Below are 25,059 nucleotides of genomic sequence, written 5' to 3'. Positions count from 1 at the left end.
TATTTTACCCATATTTAATGTAACATTTATGATTGTGCATAAATGTAAGGCGCATTTTTGTTACAATACAATGTGCAGTAAGAACATTCTGCATCTGGTTAAATCCAAAGAATTCAAAGATTCACAATATTAGATGTTAGCAACATATTAACATAAATATTAGAAATTTTTTTGCCATTTGCAAAATTAGAGAGATAAGTGCTTCAAAATGCAGATTAGTACATTGGAGGCTTGAGGAGTCAGAGAAGTTACTTAAGGAGATGTTTGCTCATTGAAAATTAACAAGTGATGTATTTTCTTCCTGTACAAACCAACATTTCTGTAGCCTTACTTTGCACACCTTGGGAAGTTTAAACAAAGATTAGACAGAAAACTAGAAAGGGCTTTTTGCCATTATTTCTGGCTGCTGGTATTGTAAGTAAAGATTCCTACTGATATTTCTCTACTAAGAGACTCAAATTAAAGAGATTTGCTGACTGTTAGTTCCATTTCCACATCAGAGGGAGAAGCAGTGTGACAGCCTCCTCATCACAGCAGCACAGTTTTGGCCAAGTTCCAATTGAACAGGGGCTGACTTAGATCTCAGTGGGTGGTGACCATTACACATTTTGGGGAGGCTATTTAAAACTGGCATGTGAACTAGTTCTATCAGAGAGGAGAAAGTACAGGTAGTAAAGTCACCCTGTGACATCTGCCCTCCTGCTGTGGGTTAACACAGAGAAATGAAGCTATATGTGAAGCACAGAACCATTCACAAGAGGGAAATAAACTGAAACAAATTGGAGATAATTTGATGTTTTTAAAATTGGGAAAAATACATCAAGAATTCCTATGTAGTAGGATTTGTAAAGGGCTTCTGCTGTGACTAAGCACTTGGCAAAACAATAAGATTCATGCAGATTATGCCAGAAAGATTATTGCTACCCTTTAAATCGATTGAGGATATCCAGTAAGCTTTTTACAGGCAGTCCTAAAAATTACAATCATTTGTAGTTAAAAGGAATTCTGGAAATCAAATTTACCCTAGTTTTCCAGTTCATTAGAAAAATAGTTTGCCTCAACTAGTAGTGGGTGGAATATTTTAAAAATATAAATGATACTCAGTGTATAATGCCTAGAATCATCATTCAGTGCAGACCCTCTCTGCTATTTACAATGACCTACATGGCCAAAAGAGTACTACTGTTCACTGGTGGTATGTCCAGCTGCCATAGAACATTTCAAAAGACACACGACACTATAATGAAGCTGCAGAAACATAAAATAAGCTTTTTTTCAATGTGTTGTAATGTTCACTAACCTGCACTCCACATTTTTTTGAACTTACTGTGAACTTACTGTGAATGGTGGCTACACAGTAAGAAAAGTAGTGTTGTAAGAAAAATTACTGATGATAGCTGTTATTAACCATTAAGCGGAAATATTCTGTTATAGTTTTACATTTTTCAACTAACAACAGAAACATTATTTTCTTATCAGTACATTATTATTTATAAATGACACACAAATTTGTCACAAAAGTCTGTGCTAAAATGAAACCAAATGTACTGTTTTATCTTAAAGGAAACCAAATTCCAGAACTGTAGGTGACAACTGCAACATTTACTGTTAGCAAGTATTACTTCAAAGGAGTTGCAGATAAGGAAAGCAACTGTGGGGCAAAGCAACTTAATAATAGATTATTGGTAGAAATTCCAGTGAAAGAATGAAAAAAGATAGTGTATTACCAAAAAAATCAACAAATAATTCAACAAGATATAGGTTCTTCAAAAGAAGAACTATTAGAAAGGCATATTTTTAAGTGGAAAAGGCATACTTTTTCTATGAAGATAGCAGATATCAGGTGAGGCTGTTGATAGTACTGCTAATAAAAAGGTAACTAAATAGGAATTTGGCTAGCTAGCAAATGAATTAACAGATACCATAACATTACTCAAATAACTGATAGCTAATTTGAAAGTAAAGATATCATAAAGAGCTGAATGCACGTGGAAGTATGTTAGTATAAATATAGATGTGCATTTTTCTGCTGAAAATATAAGCAAATGGTGTAAAAATTTAATGACTATCAATAAATACTTAAACACATGGCCAGTTATGACAGAGCCCCGAATTAACTGCAGTCAACAGCACAATGCAAACTTGTGGTGTACAGAGTCATCAGCTATCCCTAAACAGGACAAATTACTGCCTAAACCCGCAATGGGAGCTAAACATCTCTTGGCCAGGTGGTCTCTGTGGAAATACAACACTAACTATGGAAGAGAAGACTCTAAACACTAAACTGGGGACTATCATTCCTAAACCAAAACAGTATTAAAATACTTTAAAACACATGATGAATTTATTACTCAAGTGCATAATGTGTATGATTAACACTGCTGCACCTTGAGCTATTTGTGAAATCAGTGGTACAAATTTTATCTGTTTATGTGTAAGGCATACATCTAGGTCCCATTCAGCTTTGTTTTTCTTTTGTCTGAGAGTAGGACAAAACAATTTTTCTCTGGGTCTGCAGGTAGTTTTCTTTATGGGAGACTTTTTAGAGTAATTGAATTTCCTGCATAGAGAATCCATTATTTCACTGTTAGTGATTGCATGGTTTTCTAGAAGTGGATGATTCTGCTCTTTGCAGGTATTAAATCTACAGGGATGTAACCTTATTTATGTCCAATCACACCTGAAAATAATCATACCAGAAACCCCTCAGAGTTCATGACAGGTCATCTTTGCTGTACTATCAACATCAGGCTTCAGTTTGATTTCATCAAGACCATTTTCACACTGGTGAAACCACTGAAATTAAAGAAATGGTTGCTGCCTATATATGCAGCAGTAAACATGTTCTCAGTTATGTCCCACAGTTGTACTGTTGGAGTAGGACTGAACATGCTCCTAATGGACAAAGGAGCCTAGTTTCCTGGATTTTTAGACTTCACATAGTGAGGCTTATATATCATGTCAGATGCAGTGATGGAATGTGGGCATTTCTTCCTCACAGGGAAAATGATAGGAAGGAGTTGTCTAGGATGTATTTTATTATAGTTAGTATGATTCACAATGCAATAAATTTTGTATTCTGCATATGTGGTAAATATATAGAAGATACAAATCTTTAGTCTTTCTTTACACAGTTGTTTCTTGTATTTACTATTTACTAATTTGAGGTTTTTGGCTATATAAGCTTCCCAAAAAAAATTTTTATAATTTTGAAAATTAATTTGGAATTTGAGACAGGTTGTTCTGTTTTCACACATTAACAATAATATCTCATTATAAAATTATTTTCCAGCTGATGTTATCAGCAGTTTTGCTGTGTTTTTTTCAAATTGGCAAAGAATTACAAACAAAATTTTTGCTTCTTTAACATGTAAGAAATAAAAGAGCAGGATGACAAGCAACACAGCTTGGAACACCTCCCCCTTCCTCCATCTTCCCCCAGCTTTACACGTTGAGCATGATGCCATATGATCTGGAATGTCCCTGTGATAAGCTGGGGTCAGCTGGCCTGGCTATGTCTCATCCCAATTTCTTGTGCATTCCCAGCCTTCTGGCTGATGGAGTGAGAAGCAGAAAAGGCCTTGGCTCTGTGCAAGCCCTGCTCAGCAGTAACAAAAACATCCCCATATTAGCAGCACCCTTTCCAACACAAATGGGAAACACAGCCCATGCTACAGTGAAGAAAATTACCATGATTACCACAGCAAAACACAGCATAATAGGAAATTATGAGTAGTTAATTATGTTATTCTTCTGAAGTTTTCTCAGTTGTTCATTAAAATATGATTAATATAATAATTTTCAACATTTTTTCAATTTACATAGTAATATTTTAGCAAAGCAGTTGTGATTTTATCTTTTCTTCTGTGCAGATTATTTTTTTTTAAATTTCATGCACAACACTTGACATCTGACTGAATTCTCTTCAGGTTTCCTTCATTAAACACTGCATGAGTATTTTACATTAAACCTGTTAGTTGTCTCCTGCAATTAGTATTGGCTGTTTGTTCAATAGAATACATTGGTGGTTATCAATGATTTCTAATGCTATCTTAATACTGATATGCTGCAGATACTAACGGCAGACATCAATCACTGTTCTGGCTGCAATCCCTTCATTTAGTCTTAATAAGAAAACGTTAAATTCTCTCCTGTTTAATGATTGAAAAAACAAACTTCAATTACCAACCAATATATCAAATCTTTTGGTAGCAACAAATTAAACGATTCGCTGATTAAAGTTCAAGGGATAGGTTAGGATTTGGGTTTCCATTGTAGGTACATATGTTTTTAAGGAGCAGTGAAACAAAAGAAACTTGACATTGCAAGAGTGCAAAATACAGAGTGAGCCTCCATAAAAAACAGAGAAAAAGATAGTTCTCTTCAGAAAACCTTGTTCTTGGTATAAAAGAAGGTTCCGAATAATAAAAATTTTTCTTTTTATTTATGCTGTGTTCACAAAAAACAAACTTTCTGTACATTTTAAACAAATAAATTGGCCTATAACCAAATATATATCTCACTAGTCCTCATCAGTGTATCCTTCTGATAGAAGGAGGTAAAAAAAATTGAAAGCTCTTGAATATTAGCTAATTAAGACAGCTTGAAGAACATACCAAAATGTGCTGCTGTATGTTGTCTGTTAGAAAAAGATAGAAGAGCTCTGCAATATTGTCTGCTGGGAAACATCACAAAGACGAGTGAAAGAAAGGTAATCAAGTGTTGTACTAAAGTATTGTATTACCAGAGTCCTTGAGAAGAATCTGTTTCTTGAATAAACTCAACTGGTACCCCACTAAAGACATCAGGTATGTGAAAACAAAGTTTCAAAACCACTCAAACAAAATGGGCTAGAAAGACTTCAAAAACTTGCAGACTCAACAATTTCTGAGAAAGACAGCTATATGGTATTTTGACTAATTATCGTGTTAGATAAAAACAATTGAATTTTGAAATATTTAGACCAAAGACACTTTTTATCACTCTCTGCCAAAGTATGATTGACTGATCTTTATTATACATGAAGGATAGATTTTACATTTTTTATGTAGCTAACACTTCATAAGGATTTCTACTGAAATTGATGTCTGAGCCCTAAGTGTGCTTGATGTGAAATGTGTAGAGTATTCATGGATCATTAAACCCAACAGAACATATCAGTTATACTTTTGGATGCCAAAAGTATGTTTTAAATATCTGAAAAATACCTAAACCATATGAAAATTGGGAATTTGTCTGCTCTTTCCAGTGGGTCTAATAAAAGACATTATGACCTGCTCTGCTAGTATCTTAGTATTATTGTGTCTACAATAATGCCAATGGGAGTAGCTAAACATATATACTGTCATTGTACCTCTCCTGTGAGGATGAAATGGCCAAATATTTATACATATGACATTTTCTTTACATATTTGTGCTTTACCCATTTTGAAAATTAAAATATAAACATTCTGGTTAAAAAATCTGTTCTCCCCATCATGCCACAGAGTCAAAGTCTACATCACTTTTGCTTTGTTGGATATGGTGTGTATATGGGTGTATAAAATACATTAAAGGTCTTTGTTTTACTGTATTATGAAATTAAAAACCATGCAGTCTCTGTAATTACATTGTCCTTTGCCGTCTCTTTAAAAAAGAAAAAGACTGTGTTCAAATTTTCCCCCTGTTTTATTTGCACCCTATTAACAACTGTTACTAGAGCTTTAATTATGCCCCTGTGATTGCAGAGATGCGGCTGACTTGTGTCATTTTCCTCCCAGGGGATGCTTTATAATTACCAGCATCCATCGTGGCTGCCTGTAAGCTGATGCTTTTTTATTACCAGTTCAATAATCACTGCATCCTTGTGAACATCTGCTCTACAAGCCATGCATCGGAGGTCCCAGTGCCTGTCACTCGATGCTCCCTTGCTGTGGCGACCCTTTTGCCCTCACCTTCAGTTTATATCTAATTTGCTTAGCAGAAGCTTCATCCAGATTGCCTCACAGGAACACAATTAATGCTCCAGATTTGCAAACAAAGAAATTTCCCCCCTTTTTTTTTCTTTTTTGTCCTATTATCTTGATGTCATATCCTATAATTTGTATTCACAGCAGGGTGAATCAATATAAATCCTGGAAAAAATATAGTATTTGGTTGGTTATCTAGCTTTATAATGAAAAGTAGGTAAGTGATGATGATTTTTTCTCCATGAACATCCATATAGTATCCTCGAATAAAAGATAAATATCAGGCTTTCTGCATATATTTTCCTACAAAAAATGTTGTAGAAAACAAGGAAATGTTTTCTGTATAATAATTTAAATGTTTTCTAATTAAGAATTCTTCCATAGAATGATTTACTAGGCTAGAAATCACTACTTTTATAAACATATAACTGTTAATGTATGTTTAGATTCTTCTATGGAAGTACATAGATTCTGAGTGAATGTGTTTTGCTGAAAGAGGGTTATTGTTAGTTGCAAATACAGGTCACATGGAGAGGTCCAAAGTAGCCGGAAGCACCATGAAGTTGTCTAGTCTGTAACTCATGTGATAAAGCCTCTAAGCCATGCAGATCTCTGCCAACATATATTTTTATACTGGCCTACCTTATCAGGCCTTCCACAGTCAGGCAAGGTACAACAGACCTTCAAATGAATTGCAGTGAATAATGTAAAGTACAAAATCAGTAATGTCAGTGTTTCACTCTACATGATGCTGTAACTTATATGTCTCTGATTAAAGATTTTCATCTAACCTAGCAAAATTCTAACATCAGTGAACACTGATATTATCTCTTAGAAAGAAGGATGCCAGAAAATTAGTAAGCATTGCACATCCATTTTGAAAGGCAGTAAAGTACTAATTGGAAACACATACTTCTACTTAGTGGCTATTTCTCTGTAGTTTCTGGTAATTTCAGCCTTGTTTCTTGTTAAAGAGGTCTATTTCATATAACAGTGTCATCAACCCTTGTGAAACATTGTTCAGTATGTTTCTATAGAAATGCTCCAGACATAAATTTATTTAAAGGTTTGAACACAGCCTTCAAAGAGCTTATTACAATGCCTGTGAGCCAGTTAAAACACATATAGCTATAATTTTGTGCCTAGGATGGGCCTGGCCACAAGCTAGAGGAGGAAGTTTGGGAGACTCCAATCACACTCTGGCCATAATCCTGCATGGCAGTTTAGAGGGACTGGACACTGAGAGAAGGTCAGGGAGGCTTTTGTGAGTGCCTGCAGGAAAACACAACCTCATAATATCCATCCAAATCGTGTGATACACACCCTCTCTACCTATGTGTCAAAATTTTCTGCCAATTGATCTGTTTAAATTCTGCCTAGACTGGATCTGGATAAGGGAGGGAGTTTTGAATTACCTGTCTGAATGTCTCCTATCTAAAAATTTTTAAAAATAGAAAAAAAAAAATTTTGGAGAGTGTGGTATACTGCATCTGACTCTACATACCTCACAGCCAATATGGTGTTTGTCATTAAAAGTTAGTGGTCAGGATATTGTAGTGTACTCTCGTAGTCAGAGGTCATAGGAGTCCCAGGTATAAAACAGATCATCCCAGCCTCTGTCTTCATCCACTCCAAAGAACACAAGGGAAACAGAGTTCTGCCCTGTACCAAACACTTCCAGAATTTTTTCTCTATTTTATCTCTAGCAGGAAATATAGAAGGGTGTAGTGTACCTACATCAAATGTGAAAAAATATGTTCAAAGAAAAAAACAAAACAAACAAACCACCCAAAAAACCCCAAACAAAGACAAAACCTACAATATCAAAAACATGGCTGAAGCTTAGCCATGATGCTCCAGACATGGCTCATGCTCTTTTTGTCTTTGCCTGGAGGAACTTGACTCAAATCTGAAATCAAGTAAGGACCCTGCCTTGAAAGGAGATCTAGAAAGCCCACCATGGTATGATTACACCACAGAGCTATCTCAGCATCACTCATGGCCCTTCCCTGACCAGGAAGAGTGGCTCCAGGGCTGTAATTCACTCCTGGTGGGCATAACCCTGTGTCCCTTGCCAAGTCTGGAAATAGAGTCTTGCTAATGGGTCCTGCAGCTGCTCTGGGTGCCAGCTGCCGCCGGTGAGGTGTAAATCTGCCTTTGTCTCTACTAGATGCTGTGTGTCCCTGTCTCTTCATTACTTTCCAAAGGGAAAGTTTTTTCTATGACCCAAAAAAACCACTCAGCACTCTTAAAGAAACAGTGTCCTGGTCTTTCTTGTGTTGAGAGGAAAGCAGAAGCTCAAAGCACCTCTCCTCTAAATAGGATTGCACTGCTCAGCTGAAACTTTATAGCCTTTGGGTTAAACAAAGCCAAGAAAAAATGCTTTCACTAACTTATTTATGGAAAGATCTTATCTGTATGACATTTAACACTTTTTATAGACTGTAAAGTGCAGAATTTAGTCAGCTAGTTACTCGACTTGAATGGTTTTTCATCCTGTCTTCTCCAGGACAAAACAGCGCCCAGTGTTTCAATGCTATCTGTAGATGTCACCATCAGTACCTGTCTTGCAGGAAAGAGGTTGTTTTTTAAATTTAATGCTCAACTCCATAAGAATTTTCAAATTAGATGATTAGTCTTGCATAATCCTTTTTTTATGCAAAGTATGTTATGTGATGAAACAGGATTTATCTTTCTTAAAAGTGATGACTTTATAAAAAGCTGATTTTTTCCCTTTGGCTTCATATTCTTAGGACTTCAACAAATGCAGTTCTTTATAACCTTTTAATCTATCTCCCATTACGGAGATGTTTTTACTATGACTGTAATTCATATATTTGGAAGTCACATGCCTGAGGCCACTTTTCCAGAAGACATAAATCCCATTCAAACCAGTTGGACATAAAGAATTTATTATTTGACTAAATAAAATGATAACTTTAGAATACTAAGAATAAAAAAAAATGGTGATGACTCATCAGTCTCAACTTCACTAACCACTATAATTTCAGCAAAATTGTTTTTAAAGATGATTACAAGGTGTATTAATTAACATTTTGCCAACAGAACTAAGAAATGGAAAATATTCAAGACTAAAGTTTCACTGTTTGATAAGGAACTCAGAGATCTCAGAGAACTGTGAGGAGTGACTGATCTCACAGTAATTCTTGAGTAACTGAATACTAGTCTTTAACAAACAGAAGAATATAAGTTTTAGGTAATACCTCATTTCTATTACCAAACACTGGACAACAAAACAATTTATTTTGGTAACTTCCAAATGTAAGTCTGCTCATTATACTTAAAATAGTTTTATGCTCTAGTAGACTAAATATAATAAAATTGACAAAATCCTGAGTTCTAGTTGCTACTTTGATATTTATTTTATGTACCTTTTCTTAGGCAAGCTATACTTATTTTATTTAATTTTTTGCTATCCATCAAAAAACTGTATATGGTTCATAAACACTCTCAGCACTTGTTTATGTCAGGTGTTGTGACAAACAAAAATGTGTTTAGTTTTTAGTAGAGTCCTCCTAAAATTCTTAGTGAACCGTGTTCCACTTAGATTCTATTGATCTTTAATTTTTAAAAAGTACTTTGGAGTAAGATAAACTGAACTGGTCTCTGAGAAATTACATTATGTATATAATTATTAGTAAAAACAGAATTAATAATTTGGAGTTAGAGGCTGGAAACTCTGGCTTGGTGCACAGATATAACATGGTAACCCATTTATAATGTTTGTTCTTGTTTATTCCAATTTGAATATATGTAAATTATTTGTAAAGCAACTTCTTCAAACTTACAATGCAAGTGGGCCACACATATTTATAAGAGAGTTTATTGACTTGCATGAATAATTGCTTTAATAATTTATTAGAGATCTTTGAAGACATGACTGTTAAGTTTCTTACAGGATATAAGGCAGATGGGTGCTCTTTAGAGTATAAAAATTATTTGGAAGTAGTAACACTGTGATGCACATACACACACAAATAAATGGAGAGAAAGCAGCAGGGAGTGTAACAAGGATAATGAAGATACATATATGATACTAGAAGATTTGGTCTTGCAAAGTAAAGTTTTTTAAATGGCAAATATACTACATTTAAAGAGCTACAGAGGTTGCCTGGGGTTTCCAATTTCATAAAAATAATAATTGGAAATGATGCACTAGATATCATCAAAGACTCAGAAAACCTAATATTAAAATAAATAATTTTTCCACAGGATATTGAATAAAAAATAATTAGCTACATAATAGAAAGTCAGATTTAATTTACAAATATGAAATAATTGTTATAGAACTAACTGGATAGTGAGTGTTGAACAATGCAAACAGTGATAGCTGTTAGCCAATAAAAAGACTGAAAGTTGCCAGAGAAAAATCACTGTCATGATTTTACTGTAGACAATATCTGATGGTAGAAGGCAAAGACATGGGAAAAAAGTTTAGTAAACAGACAAAACTTCAAAGCAGCGTTGTTTTTAAAATATTCTGCTCATTTTAGCCTCTTTTTAATTAAATGCTGCAATGATACCTATATCCCTGTCTTCTAGGTGAATACAAACAGTGGGATAGGGCACCTTTCTGTACACAAATAGGTCCTAATGGGAAGAAAGACCACTAATCACAAGGCAGTACAGACAAGGTAGCACATTTCCTGAACTCTGGAAAAAATGAACTTTATAAGGAAGGAAATATAAAAATGAAAAGTGTTTTACAACTCAATTGTGAAATAGTAGCACTGAATTAAAAACTATGTACTTGTGAAGACATTTGAATAATTTTATTTTTTCAAAATGTTATTTCCAACTGTATTTGAAAATTTCTGATACACAAGAAAAACTTCATCTAGTACAATGTTCAGTATTAAGCATGTTACATTCCTTTTCATAAAGCCAGTTTATTGAATGAGCTTGAAACAGGAGGATATCTATATTACACACAACTGGGGACATATTTCTAATTTACTGAAGGTAATAATTGTCTGTCTACTGACTCAGATGTGCTTTTGATCAGGTCTTTAGATACTCTTTGCTTTCTTGTACTTCGTGCATGTAACTATTGGCTGTTCTCATTACTTTTATAAAGAGATCCTTAAAGAATTCTCCCTTTAGATTAATTATTTCTCTTTGTAATATATGGAGACAAATCCTAGAAGTTTATTTAACTTAGAGTAGTGTAATGTCAATCTTTTTCCAAAAGTGCTGTACAAACACAGTTATGACAAGTCCCTTCATTTTTTGAATAGGCATTCAGATGGCTGCTCTCTGCAAAACAAGCTGATACATACAACATTTGACAACAAATAAGTACAAAAGCAAATTTCTAACATTTCCCCCCTAAGTAAAACATCAATTTTGGAAAAAGAATCCTTTTCCAATTTTTAAGCTGAAGAGAAATTTTCCTCATCCACAGAGATTCTGGTTTTAAGTCAAAATTACTCCTCTTTGTCAGAAAACATATCTCATTCTAAATATATTTAGAATGAGATCTGTTTTATTATTTATCTGTCTTTATTCCTGCAAAACATTGAAAAGGGTTGTAATCTGAAGCAGGGATATCCTAGACTCTATTTTCATCAACTTAGTTATTCATACATTTTTCAGAGCATCCTACATGATTTTTTATTTTTCCTTCCTTAGAAAAATAACCTCTTCTCACACAGTGATTATCAAATGTTACTTATATTTTATTAAATGCTTTTCTTCTTCAATGTGCAGTACATACCTCCTGTCCTAAAAGTTTAGAATACTTTCTAGAAAATTTGTGGTGAATATGTCTTAAAACCAGTGAAATTTGTCAAGTGTCTTTTCAGCAGCCCATTTAGAAGCCATTATCCACGGGCTTTGATGATAATTTCTCCATCCATTGAGAGTATCTTTAATTGGGCACCAAAACTCAGACCAATAAAAGTATTTATATGACAGATTCTCAGGATACAGATAAGTTAGTTTCTGTAAAAACTTATAAAATTTAAAACTAGCAAGGAATCAGTCACATGAACATATAAAAACAACCCCCATATGAAGATTTTGCATGTTAAAGCACCAACAATATAAACCCAAAACCACGTACAATAAATCAATTAAAATCCAAACAGCTTTGCTGAAATATTACAGAAGTACAACAAAGTATGTTCCAGTGTCTTTTCTTAAAAAATAAAAGTTGGTTTGGTGGGAGAAAGTGAAGCATTCAGGAAAGCAGAGTTGAAATATGGCAATGCCCTAGCCAGAGCTTGGGAGAAAAGAAAATTAATTACATTACAGTTTCTGAAAAAAACCCACATCAATACATCTGGGATTTTTAGTGAGGGGAGAGCATAAACTTTGTGTTCAGGTTTCATGACCCTTTTAAAAAAATTTATTCTTTTCTTCCTTTCCCCACCCCCAACATTAAAATCTGCGAGCTTTTACTGTGCATTGACTGCAATATCTCACAGACATGGTGGTATAGTGGTTTCCTAACTGCAAATTGAAATATTTAGATATTTACCTTTCCTGAAACTAGCTGTTTAGATCTTGTCCAAGTTAGCTCAGGTCATTAGTTTTCAAAAGTGGATGCACTGAGTGCAATGGCAATGGCAGTGTGAATTAAGGTATTGCAAGGGCAATTTCAAAATAATTGCAATTAACAAAAGAATACCAACAAAGAATTTGTTTGGTTTAGGAAATTGTAGGAAAAAAAGTTGTCTAATTTTTTCTTAGTATGCAGCAGCTTCTGTACAACCTGGAAAACTACAGCCAGTTTTCATATTGCAAAAATATTTGATCCCCAAAATGAGCAATAACTTTGAGGTAACCAGGCTATCTACACAAAGTACAATCACATGAAATTTTAAAAAATGACTCTTCACATTCTCTTCATTTATTATGATGTTGCAAAATAGGATTGCATCTCCAATAAACCAAGCACTGTAAAAACCAGCTTGTATTGTTAAATACACGACAACACTAAGAAAGCCTTGACAATATTTTTTTGCTACCAACATCAACCAACCTGCTTATTTCATCAGAGCCATCCTTCCACTTTCTTAATGAGCAGTAACTAGGCATTATTTGAATAATTTTATGAGGTTGCATATTTGCAAATTGAAATCCTGGCAGAAAAATTAAAACCTGGCCATCAGCAAAGAGAAGAACTCTTAACTCTTTTTTCTGCTGCTCATGTTTTTCTATTTCTCTTTGTTTCCCTTAACACTAGAATCGACAGATGGTTGGAATATTCAACATTTCTTTGGCTAAACAATATATTCTATTTGATTAACCTGTAAAAGTTGAGGACAATTTGAGAAATGTTTCTCAGAGGAATTATAGATTTTCTTCTATGCTTTTTAAATATATATATATAATTATGTCTGCAAACACGTCAGCTGTTGCCAAAATCAGCAGTTTTTAGCTTTTATCTTTTCTATTAAAACTGTAGTTCCTCAGGCTTAAAACAAATGCAATTTAAAGTATCCCATGCTACACTTTCAGGAAGACCAACAGCCTTGAAATTTTGAATATTTGAATTTTAATGTGTTTAAATGTGTTTTCTAAAACACCTGATTCAAACACACACTAACTGTTACTGCTTGGAATGAAATAAGCCCAGTCCCATACCAGAGTTAGCAAATATGTATAAATACAAATATTTAGATTTTAACTGGAAAATTAAAACTGGGATATTCCTGGAAAATGGGAAATGTGATTTATTACCTTTGTTTTTTCTCTAAACCAACCCAAGTACCTCAATCGCACTAAATTGATTTTTGACATTAAATTATTGTCACTCTCCCAGGAAGAATGAGTGTAAAGTAGCATACACAAAAATGTTCTGTCTCTTCATACTTGCTGAAGCATTGTGTTACAAATCTGTCTTAACTATGTGTTTTCATGACATCATTAAAATTCCTTTTATAACAGTAGAGATGGAGGTAGTACAGTTTTTTTATATATTCAGATCAGTGAAGATCCTGTTTTCTCTGATTTGAAATATGCACTGTACCACCACAGCAATTTCCATATAGTACTGAACACTGGGTAAAATAAAAGAATTTCAATTTATATGTTACAATACATGTTGTGTATTTATACACGAAAGTCTTACATACTGTACTATAAACATAATTATGGATATAATTTACTCTAGAGTTTGCAATGGATTTCGAACTTCTCGAACTTAGGAAACACTAGTAGGAAAAAATCCATCAAGGAAGAGATTGTGCCAGTAGAGAGTTATTTGTGTAATTAATATAATATAATAGGTTGCAATATTATTGTAACATTACCATATAATGGTTGATTGTAATTGTTCCAATATATCTTTAGACCGTATAATAATGTTTTACTATAAAAGCACTATAAGTAGAAATACATTGAATGTATGTATTTTTCTTGAAAACTGGAAAGAAATTAGGTGGGATTTTAATGTGGAGGAATTTGTGCTCACTGGGGATCTGTTTCTAAACAGGAAAGTCAATGTGGTGGTGAAAATGGCTGAAGATTTCCAGGAAAAGGCATTGTTCTCTTTCGGGAATAGACTCGTTAAAGCATTCCTTTGAAGGAGGGGGAAGTTACTTAGCCCAGGTGGGAATAGAAGGTCAGTCAGAGTGAATGCTAAAGACTGAAGATTTGCTGCTCACAAGGGTAGAAACTTTTATAATTTTTAATAGAAATATCTTGCTAAGTAGCATTTTGGCATTTTCAGTTGTAGGGACCTGGAATAATTCCAATTCATGTAATTACATTGTTACTTACTCTCTCCCTCCTTGAAGTTTCAATTACTTTCATCATCATTCTTTCACATCCTGTCCAGAACTACCAAAGGTTTCTCTATTAAGAGGACTTATGTTCTAAATAGAGCTAGTGACAAGGACTTTTAATCCATAATGGTTGTTTAAAGAACAGCATCATAGAAATAAAATGAGCCTCATTTTTTCCCCAGTTATTTGGAAAATAAAATTGGTCTAACAAATATAATTTAAACAATTATTTTCTTGTTATGTTAAACATCATGTTTGACCCAAATGATCCCTTTTCAATTTTATGGTCCACTGAAACTTTTGTGACCAGCATATTTGGAATTAACAACGAATCAATTATTTAAATTAATGGAATTTCAACCTACATATGCTTTCATTATAGAATGAAATATTCTCAATGGATTATTTGGAATTTTATGGTGTCAGTGGCAATTTATTAGAAGGGACTGAGAACTAATCTGGGAGATGACATAGCACTTGCTCTGTAGCCCAGTTGAAGTGTGGCACAATTTCCCCTATACTGGTTCTAGTGGGGGCCTGAAACCCCTAAGTCCTCTGACACACTAATATTTAAATAAAGCCTAAACAGTTAGCTGGAGTTACCCACATGGTTTAAGTATAAAAAATCCTTTAAAGTTAATAGCAAAGTATCACTCCAGTACAGACAACCTTGCCTCCATCACATTGAGATAGAGGATATGGTTACTGCTGCAGAGCATCCTGATGTCAGCAAGAGTAGGGGGATGCTAAGAGGATGCAACAATCCCAGATTCCCCCTTCTGGAGGCCCAGAGTTACTGTGGTCAGAAGGAAAAATAAACTGCTACTCTGGAGAAATCCAGGCCCAGGCTAACACAGGAGTTCTCAGCATTGAGAAACAACTCATCACAGTATTACCTTTACAGAACAGATTTCACCTAAAACATCTGGAAAGCAAATCAGTAAATAGTTCTTTCTCCTTTGAATGATACTCAGAAAGTCAACATTTTAAAAACAAAAAGAAATTTGCAGTTAAAATGTCAGAACCTATTTTCAATGTGTATTGAGAGTAAAGGAAACCAGATACATAGAAATGTGAAACTTAATTTTTCTCTGCAACCTAAGGCACCACTTATCTCTGATCTGATCTGATCTCAATGAAAAATTTGCTAGGTACAATAGAATAAGTTGCAAAGAAAAAGGCAAATTATGGCACATACCTCAAGATATTGTTGGCAATATCTTTGAAAGCTAACAGCACTTTTATTCAAAGCATTTTCAATTGCAAGGCTCATCCTTTCTTATCAAGATATTTTTCCCTTAGTTATGCCTGTGAGTTTGAGTTCAGTAACCCACAGATCTCAATAGTTATTTCTCAGGCAAGAATCATAGTAATTCCCAAAGAGAAAAACAGCAGTTTCACATGGCAATGCAGCAAATGTGGTCTATTTCTGAAACTGTATGTTACAGGAAAAGTCCATTTCTTAACAGTGAAGCATGGGGTTTTTTTATGTTGCTAATGTGATACATTTAGTCAAAATGATAATAATCTGACTTCACATAACATCCTAAATATCTTGAAATGTAACCACAGGAGACATGTACATCAAACATACATCACTAAAGAAAAGATTTTGATTGAAAAAGCCCTGAGTGAAATTGATAGATTTAAAGAAGCTCCAGTTAAAAAATATTCTTTAACTCTAGATGAAGAAGTTTATTGTGGCATACAAACTTTCAGAATGGATTATTTTTCCCCCTCTTGCTTCTGTATTTATGTTATTGGTGACACCAGTTCTTTTTATTTTCTAAATTATAACACTAATTGGGATAAAAGAAACTTCAGATTCTTACCAAATAAATATATCTTCTGTTCTCAGTTTCATACATTTCTGCATTGGCCTTATTTACCAACATCAAAAGGAACAATACATTTTAAGTGTTGCTATCCCAGAAAGAACCAAACAGTACAGTATTTCCATCCTTATCTCTGCAAGACCATAGGGTCTTCTAAATTATTTCTAGTAACTAGCTAACCTAAAAAAATCTCCATCTTGTGACATTTCAAAGCTGAAACAAATGCTAGTAATATCCTGAAATCGCAAACATGTATTCTGTTATCAGCTAAGAAATTTTTAGGACAATTAAAGGACACTTCTACCTATTTTCTGGAAATAAAGCAGCAAGAATGCTAACCTAATTTGGAAACCAGTTCATGATGTAGATGTTTCCAAATATCATCTCCTTCTAGGATCTGTAGCTGGAACACAGAGCAAGAATTGTGTCTCTATGGAAAATGCATGCAAGATCTAAAGATTTCCCGCTATTTCCATATACAGCTTGCAGGAAAAACAGACCCATATTTTACTGGAATCTGTTGGGAGATATGCTTTTATGAAACATTGTTTTTGACTTATTGCTAGTTTCCCTCAAGCATCTGTTCGTCTCATAGCCAACTGCACCCACTTCATCGGCCCTGATGTCCTCAGTCCTGTTATTCTGTGCTGGTTTACTCAGTTCTGCGTGCTCTCTCCTCTGCTGATGATTGCTTAGGACAAATTTTCTGAGAGGGATAAGAGCTGCCAAGGAGCAGTTTAGTGTATGTCTGACAGAAAATTTATGATGAAAGACTAATATAGCTTTTGTTATGGCTGCGTGCTTTATTTCATTATGGCTGCACTTCAAGCACGTGCCTGCCTACACAACTAAAAATTACATTGAGAAAAATATTTTAAGCTAATCACTTCTCATGATGGGGGGTTTGTAACTTTAAGGTCCTTTCCAACCCAAACCATTCTGTGATTATATGATTCCAAGCTGATGTTTTCACAGTAATGCTACAAATCTCTGTGTGTCATTTAAATTTTTTGAGAGCATTGTCCATTGTTCCTTGTATGGCAATAGCCTGAATAACTCAGTTTGAATGATACGTTGAATTGTTTTGACTGGAAAGTGGTCTGTCTACTAAGCTCATGTGGGAGATGAGATGGTAAGAAAGTCTTCAGGCTTTTCAAAGGTAACTTGAAACCTTACAACAAGGTAATTAGCAAGGAATATAGACAAAATGAGTCAGTATCCAACCTCTGGCATCTACATTTGAGTGTGTGAATGCCAACTGGCCTGCAGGGAAAGCACCACTAAACTTGAGGAGCATTTAAAGTATGTCAATGGGAAACACATATTAATCTACTTTATTTGGATACAAGGTGAATAATGCTGATCTATGACAGTTTAGGGTTTTTCCTCTTGTTCTCTGAGTGCCATTCTGTATAAAATGAAAGTCATGTTATCATTAAGATCTTTCAAATTTTTGTAAAGATACATTGCTGCATCTTCACAGTTAGCCATGAATGGTAAATTTACTTTAACATGTATATTCTTTACATTTTTGGAACGATTTTGAAACTGAATTTATTCTCCATTAACTCTTTTCAGGCAGCAGTGGTGGCTCACCTGTCCCTGGACATTGCAGAGTTTGATTCAGAATTTTTTCTACCAAAAAAATCTCCTAGTTACAGCAGTAGTGAGCTGCCAAAACTTTCCAGGATCTCCATCTGTGAAGCAAATGGACAGAGGATAAAGGAACAACCTTTTAGAACTTTGAGTCATTATTTTCATTGATAATATCTAGGTTAAATAATGGGAAGTATACATAGGCATACACAAAATAGAAGTAACTGCTTTGCATTTCACTCAGCTCTTAGAATATGCCAGTATACCCAAGCATCTCAACATCACTAACCTCTGTAAAATGCTGTATGAAAAAGTGGCCTAAACAAATGAAATGTTGATCTGCCTTTTATTAATTTCATTTTTTATCTTCTTGTATACAGACGTTTGACAGCTGTGACATTCATGGGCAATGCATTTGAAAAAGAAGACATAAATATTCAGAGACATATTAGAATGCTGTTCAATGTAAGCACCTGTCTACTTAGTGTTGACAGAAAATCATTTACTTTGCTTTATGCATGTTCTCTCCAGAGACTACAGAGGTCCTATTTTATTTAAGGAGCTGGTCCCAACATCAGTACTAGCTCTTGAAAATGCAATATATACATCTAATTATATTTATTAAGGAAACAACTTTGGCTTATATTTTCTGTAATACTGAAGCCATTTTTTCAACCTCTACTTCAGAATTTCTTTCCCTGGGGAAATGAAAGAGGAATGGGAAAATGGAATAAGGAGTAAAAAAAGTATGACCTCATGATGTCTTTAATTACAATATCAAAGAAGATGGCACAGAAAGAAAAATGTAATGAAAATAGTTCATAAAAATATATGTAATGCAAAAAGGATCACTGCCTTTCTAATGTCCAATGCTCCAATAGTTCTTCTAACTTTAAAAAGTGACATAAATAAAGCTAACTTAAATATTTTTTAAAAAGAGAAATTGATACTCAGTGTCAGGTTATCTTGGAAAAAAATCTTCAAGCACTGTGAAATGTAGGGTTTTTTTCTGCTTTTTGATAGTAAGCCAAAAGATCAGTGGAAACAGGACTCATCCAATAACTGGGACTGCTAGAGCCCTCAAAAACCAATCAACAAAAAAACTCCCACAAAACCCAAAACCAAAACTAACCCCCACACCTGCCACCCCCATCTCTCCCAAAATCTCTGTTCTGAAGCAAATAAATACACCCATGGGAAATCTGTAAGTCATGCATTTTAAGCCTGAGAGAGTAATGACTCCCACAGAATGCACTTCTCCACTAAGGAAGATAATTTCACAATAAGGTTCTATTTCCCGTAATAAAGAAAGCATGATGAATGCCAAGTCAAGTTTGTACAGACAATAAGTGTCTCACTCAGTCTCGTGCGTTTTTTCTTTTCCTTAGATGAGGTGGAGATTTTGGTGCATTCACATGAAAATGACCTTTAAATCTCAGCATCGAGGAGAGGAGAGGAGAGGAGAGGAGAGGAGAGGAGAGGAGAGGAGAGGAGAGGAGAGGAGAGGAGAGGAGAGGAGAGGAGAGGAGAGGAGAGGAGAGGAGAGGAGAGGAGAGGAGAGGAGAGGAGAGGAGAGGAGAGGAGAGGAGAGGAGAGGAGAGGAGAGGAGAGGAGAGGAGAGGAGAGGAGAGACAAAGCAAAGTGAAAAGGAAAAGGAAAAAGAAAAGGAAAAGGAAAAGGAAAAGGAAAAGGAAAAGGAAAAGGAAAAGGAAAAGGAAAAGGAAAAGGAAAAGGAAAAGGAAAAGGAAAAGGAAAAGGAAAAGGAAAAGGAAAAGGAAAAGGAAAAGGAAAAGGAAAAGGAAAAGGATCAAACTTCGAAGAAGCACAGCCTAATTTTTGACCCAAAGACTTCACTCCATTTTATTTTACCTGACGTGAGTATGTAATGATGTTAACTCAGCCCTGATCACGTAGCGCTGTGAGTGGGGGAGGTCTGGAGAGAGCCCGAAATCCTTGGAAGCGTCCCGAGACGCCACAAAGGCTGACAATGCTGCCACCTATGGACCAGAAGTGCCAACATCAGCTCGGCAGGGCGGCTCGCCGGCGCACGCAGCGACGCGAGGAGCAGAACAGCGAGAGCAAATCCCGGCTCCTGCCCAAGCTCAGCTCACCTGCTGCACTGATGGAGAGGCTACTTTGGTTTATCTAGCTCAGTGCTTTTATATAATTTAATTAGGATCATCACACAGCAACCTAACCTGTCTACAGAAATTATGAACTGCAACTCCAGACCCCATATGAACTCTTTTGCTCAATTAAAGCTAGGAAGCTTTTTATAGAAAGATTTTTTTTTCCCCTTAAAGCGCACACAAGGAGCAATGGAGCATGACATGCCTTTCTTCACATTAAGGTAATTATGTAAAGGCAGTAACATTAAAAATACTTGCTGAAGTCCAAAATTTACACTGCTATTGCAGATATTTAAGCCTGTCATTTAAAAGATATTGCTACAATTTTCCTATTCCATGGAAGAAACATGGGTGATTAGACCTAATGCCTTCAGATATATTCATGTTGCTCTCCTAATATTAGCACTTACTACTAAAATACCGTGATAATCTAGAAAACTAATTTTCTAAAATCTGTTGGGGAATAACTGTCTGTATTTGCATCTTTAATTTGGTATTTTCATTGTATTTCCATTTATAAATTATATATATTTCATATAATAGATCAGCATTGCTATTTTATTTTCACTACTGGCAAATTCTCTCCCTTTTCAATCTTACAGTCCTTACTAAGAAGATAGTTCACCTAGCTGGAGTAAAGCAGCCACTAAACAGATTGACTACTCAAGTATAAAATAAAATAAAATAAAATAAAATAAATAAAATAAAATAAAATAAAATAAAATAAAATAAAATAAAATAAAATAAAATAAAATAAAATAAAATAAAATAAAATAAAATAAAATATTCCTCAACTAATCTGCCAATGCTTTACTGTTATACAGCAAATAAAGCAAGATGCAAAGAGTGCAGTAGAGAACAAGCTGGTAGGCTCTTACCTATGCAGCCATGGAGAAGCTGGAGATGACAGGAGGGTGAACAAATCTTAGGTGCCAGTTTCTACTCCCAAAGATATCTCTGCATCTCCCATTGCAAGCACTGAACAAAATGCAGAAGCAGAAACCTGACAGTATTCAAAGTAGACAAAAATGGTGCTGGCAGGCAGGCTCCAAACCAGATAGGATTTCTGCAAATTATTGCCTATCTGTAGACCCTTGCAGCACCTACAGGGGTTTTTTTGAGCACCTTTCCAAAGCAACTGATGTTCCTAATGTGTGGTACCAGAACATTAAGGTAAATCATGATACTCTTTGCCACGTCTTGTACATTTCAAGCATCAATCTGCAAAGTAGTCAGTTCTACAGTTGCACACATCCTCCTACATTTTCCATCTTTCCCATCTGAGCACTATTAGCTAACTTGCTATAATGGCATTAAACCTTCAGTACTTGGGAAATACCCCAATTAAACGAAATTTTATTATCATTTATTTTCATGTTACCTATGTACTAAAGGAAGGTCCTGATATAGCTGACAGAATAAAACTGGCATTGGTAGGCAATGTGGAATGGAAAAACGATCCCACAAACTGAGTAAGAAGCACTTGAGAAGTTAGAATATCTTCGATATTTTCTTGAAAGTAATACTACAGTGATTTTTAAACATATTCATTAGTAACTTCTTATTTATTATGCACATGCATAAAAGTGAGAACAAGAGTTATCCTATTAAAACCAATAGAAGTACTCCTGTGATTAAAATTTCATTTATGCTGAAATAGGGTCTTACATTCTACATACACTTTCATTCAATATGTGCATATTGTGAATATTAAATAATGTTAAATTACTCCCTTTTTCATAATAGAATCAGCTTGACAGTTACAATGTTCGAGCACTAAGCAGCACATATTACAATGGCAGCTCCCTATCATGCAGTAATTTTCTTCCTTTTAATATTCTTGAAATTTAGCTCTCACAAGTAGGTGAAATGATTCTGTCTTTGAAAAGTAATTTGGCATGCTTCTTTAGACTCTCATGTATCAATGTCTTTGAGTAACATGAGTTTGTTGAGACTTGCTGCTTCTCAGTTCTCTTAAGGAGCAGAACAAGGATGGAGAAATTAGTTCATCCTAGATTCCCATTTGAGGAAAATGGGCCACCACCTCCACCTTGATCACCACTGTGGAACCCTCTTTTTTTCCCACAGCAGTGGAGTGGAAGGTTGGAAGGAGGACAAGAAGGCAAAAAATTTTGTCTTTCACTTCCCCTTAGATACTGGGTGCTCTGGTTTTCTTCCCGAGCTTAAAGAGTACTAAATGTGAGAGTACAGGTGGAGATCTTCATTGCATTCTTCTTGGGCACCATCACAGGTCCAAGATCTCCTTAACTCTTTAGTAAAGTAGGGAGTCCACAGATTTAGGAGGTGAAATAAAGAACTGCATGACTAGTTGTAGAACTAGTAGATACTGAATACAACACACTTTGCTTTCATTATATTTCACTACCATGATTTAGGCAAAGAAAAGGAGGCCAATGACAGTTCCTGAACACCACTCTTTTAGGAATTTTAATTTTAAGTATTGGGGCAGACAGTGAGATCAGAAATTCTGGGACAGGGTCAAACATTGTGTCTTTTTGCAGGAGGTGCCAGGATCTGTGTGCAGTCTTCCTGGAGTATAGATTTCCATGGATGTCCCATGGTTAATTAAACCCCCCCTACTCCTCAGGGTATGACTAGAATTTTCTACCTTCTGAAAGACAAAACACAAGGTGAAATTATTGCAGTCCTGCCACCTGAGGGTTAGTAACTGTATTTCTGTAATTCAAAACCAGATTTTATCTGTAAAGAATCTGCATTTGGAAGGAAAGATGCACTAAAAAAAAAAAAAAAGAAAAAGGATCACGTATATCATCTGTGATTCTATCAGTTGTGACTTTATCTGACAGCTCACAGGAATGTCACAGTAAACAGCGATCCAAAGAGAATAATAGATTCATAAACATTAAAGATAGAAAAGTCCATTTTGTAATGACTGTTTTGTGGTAGTGCATTATTATATATTAGGCAATCTATTGGTTTCCCCCATGTTATTTTTTCTCCAAATCAACAACCTTAATAGATTTTTGTTCAACAGATCTAGGTTTATTCAGTCTGCTTTACCAGATAATGGAACAATTCTGTAATTAACATGCTTCTCTGAAAAGACAACTTCATTGTACTTCAGAAATTTTAATATATTTGGTTTAGATTGGGTTAAAAATACAGATTAACTTAAATGAAACACTCATTAGAATCTGAACACTGTGGCTAGGAAATACTGAAAAAGTAAATACTTGCATTTATGACTCACTGTTTGTAGGATTAACAACTCTTTTAAATACTAGCTTGATTTAGCTGTAAAAAGTGTATTGATGTAAATGTAATAGGGCATTCTTAAGGGGAATTGAAATTCTAAAAAAAATTAAAATTCCATATTTACTAAAATAAATGTTATGCCAAAAATTTTATAGCTACCAGAAACATAGAAAATACTATACCCAAAGCTAGAATACTGTTCCAGTACAAAGCATGCCTAATATATAACCCCCCTAATACACAGTATATCCCTAGTAAAGATATAAATTATGGTTGCAAATGAGACCACAAACAAAATTTTGCTCAAGGCATGAATCATAAATTCAAACAATAATCATCTCCTGCATGAGGCACAACTACTTTGTTTACTTCTTATACCCTGTTTCCTAAACATGAAGACGAAAGTAGGTCAAGTAAATTTAGCATCTTTTCACATGAAGTATGTTATGATAGCGGGTGGCACAGCCTAATTTACAATTACATGAGTTTACATGAATATGAAAATATGTGTTTTCACTGTGCTGTGTCATTACACATATTGACATTTTACTCACAATGACACAGAATCATAGAAAACACCCAAGATTTGGAGAAGGGAGGGAGCAGAAAGGGAGAGAAATATTTACCACGGTTGCAGCCTGAATGAAATATCTATGTATTAGGAAAGAACTTCATATGATGCTGAATGTTATTTTTATGACTGCTTGTAGGTATGTTTATGCAGTGAGTTACAAGGGAAGAAGAGGGAAACTGAGAAATAAATTGTTTTATTTACTTTCTAAAAAGTTTCAATTTTGTTCTATTTATTAATCAAGAAAAAGCTTTTATGAGAAAATTTGAAAATTTAACAGCCATGTTTCTTAACATTGGATCAAAATGGAAAAGAAACTTTTAATCAAAAGAAGCATCATTATCTGGATATAATATAAGCATATTTAATAAAGAATAAAAGCGGAAGAATGAGAGAAGGTCACATACCAGGAGTTGGTCCACATAAATCAATAATTTTATCACATTAGTGTTTAACAAAATGCTGGGTTCTAGTATACATTCATATTGTCCCAAGTCTATCAGAAACTGCAAAAAGAGTGGATTTCTTCTTGAACCAGAGGGTTTAAGTCTTCAACTCAACAAGGCACTCTGAAATTCACTCATGATCCAGGAATCAAGTCACACATTTGAGGTAAGCATGAGGTATAATGCTCTGCTGAGGTACTGGCAGCTTCCTGAATTAACACAGCCTGTCTCTTAAACTGTGCTGAATTCCTGAAGAAACTTGTTCATTTTAAATGGCATTCCATTCTAATTACACTTCATTATTATTTGTTGCATTATTTGAATATGACACAGTGTTTTGAAATTTGGAGTGAAGTGGTTTTTTGTAGTTGAGACCTTGTCTGCAATTTCAACCAAAATCACTTTTTTCCTGTCAAGTTATAAAATTTTAAAACCAGGGAAACATAGCTAAAAAAAGTGTAAGTTAAAAAATAGGCAACAAATCTTTTCTTCTAGTTTGATCAGAATAATCCCAAATAACTAATGAGAAATATAATCATGTGTT

At 34.7% G+C, this 25,059-nt stretch overlaps 1 long non-coding RNA gene across 1 annotated transcript; it reads right to left on the bottom strand.

The window, feature by feature from the left end:
• Positions 1-18,087: 18,087 nt before the first annotated feature.
• Positions 18,088-21,280, bottom strand: LOC135302983 (uncharacterized). The gene is made up of 3 exons (XR_010364524.1): positions 21,140-21,280; positions 20,002-20,129; positions 18,088-18,233 (listed from the first exon to the last, which is right to left on the bottom strand). It is a non-coding gene; the product is annotated as an uncharacterized LOC135302983 (long non-coding RNA).
• Positions 21,281-25,059: the final 3,779 nt, after the last annotated feature.

The sequence above is a fragment of the Passer domesticus genome, chromosome 6 (assembly GCF_036417665.1).
Source record: "Passer domesticus isolate bPasDom1 chromosome 6, bPasDom1.hap1, whole genome shotgun sequence".
In the NCBI taxonomy this organism is placed as follows: domain Eukaryota; kingdom Metazoa; phylum Chordata; class Aves; order Passeriformes; family Passeridae; genus Passer; species Passer domesticus.
This window is presented reverse-complemented; position numbering and strand designations above follow the sequence as displayed.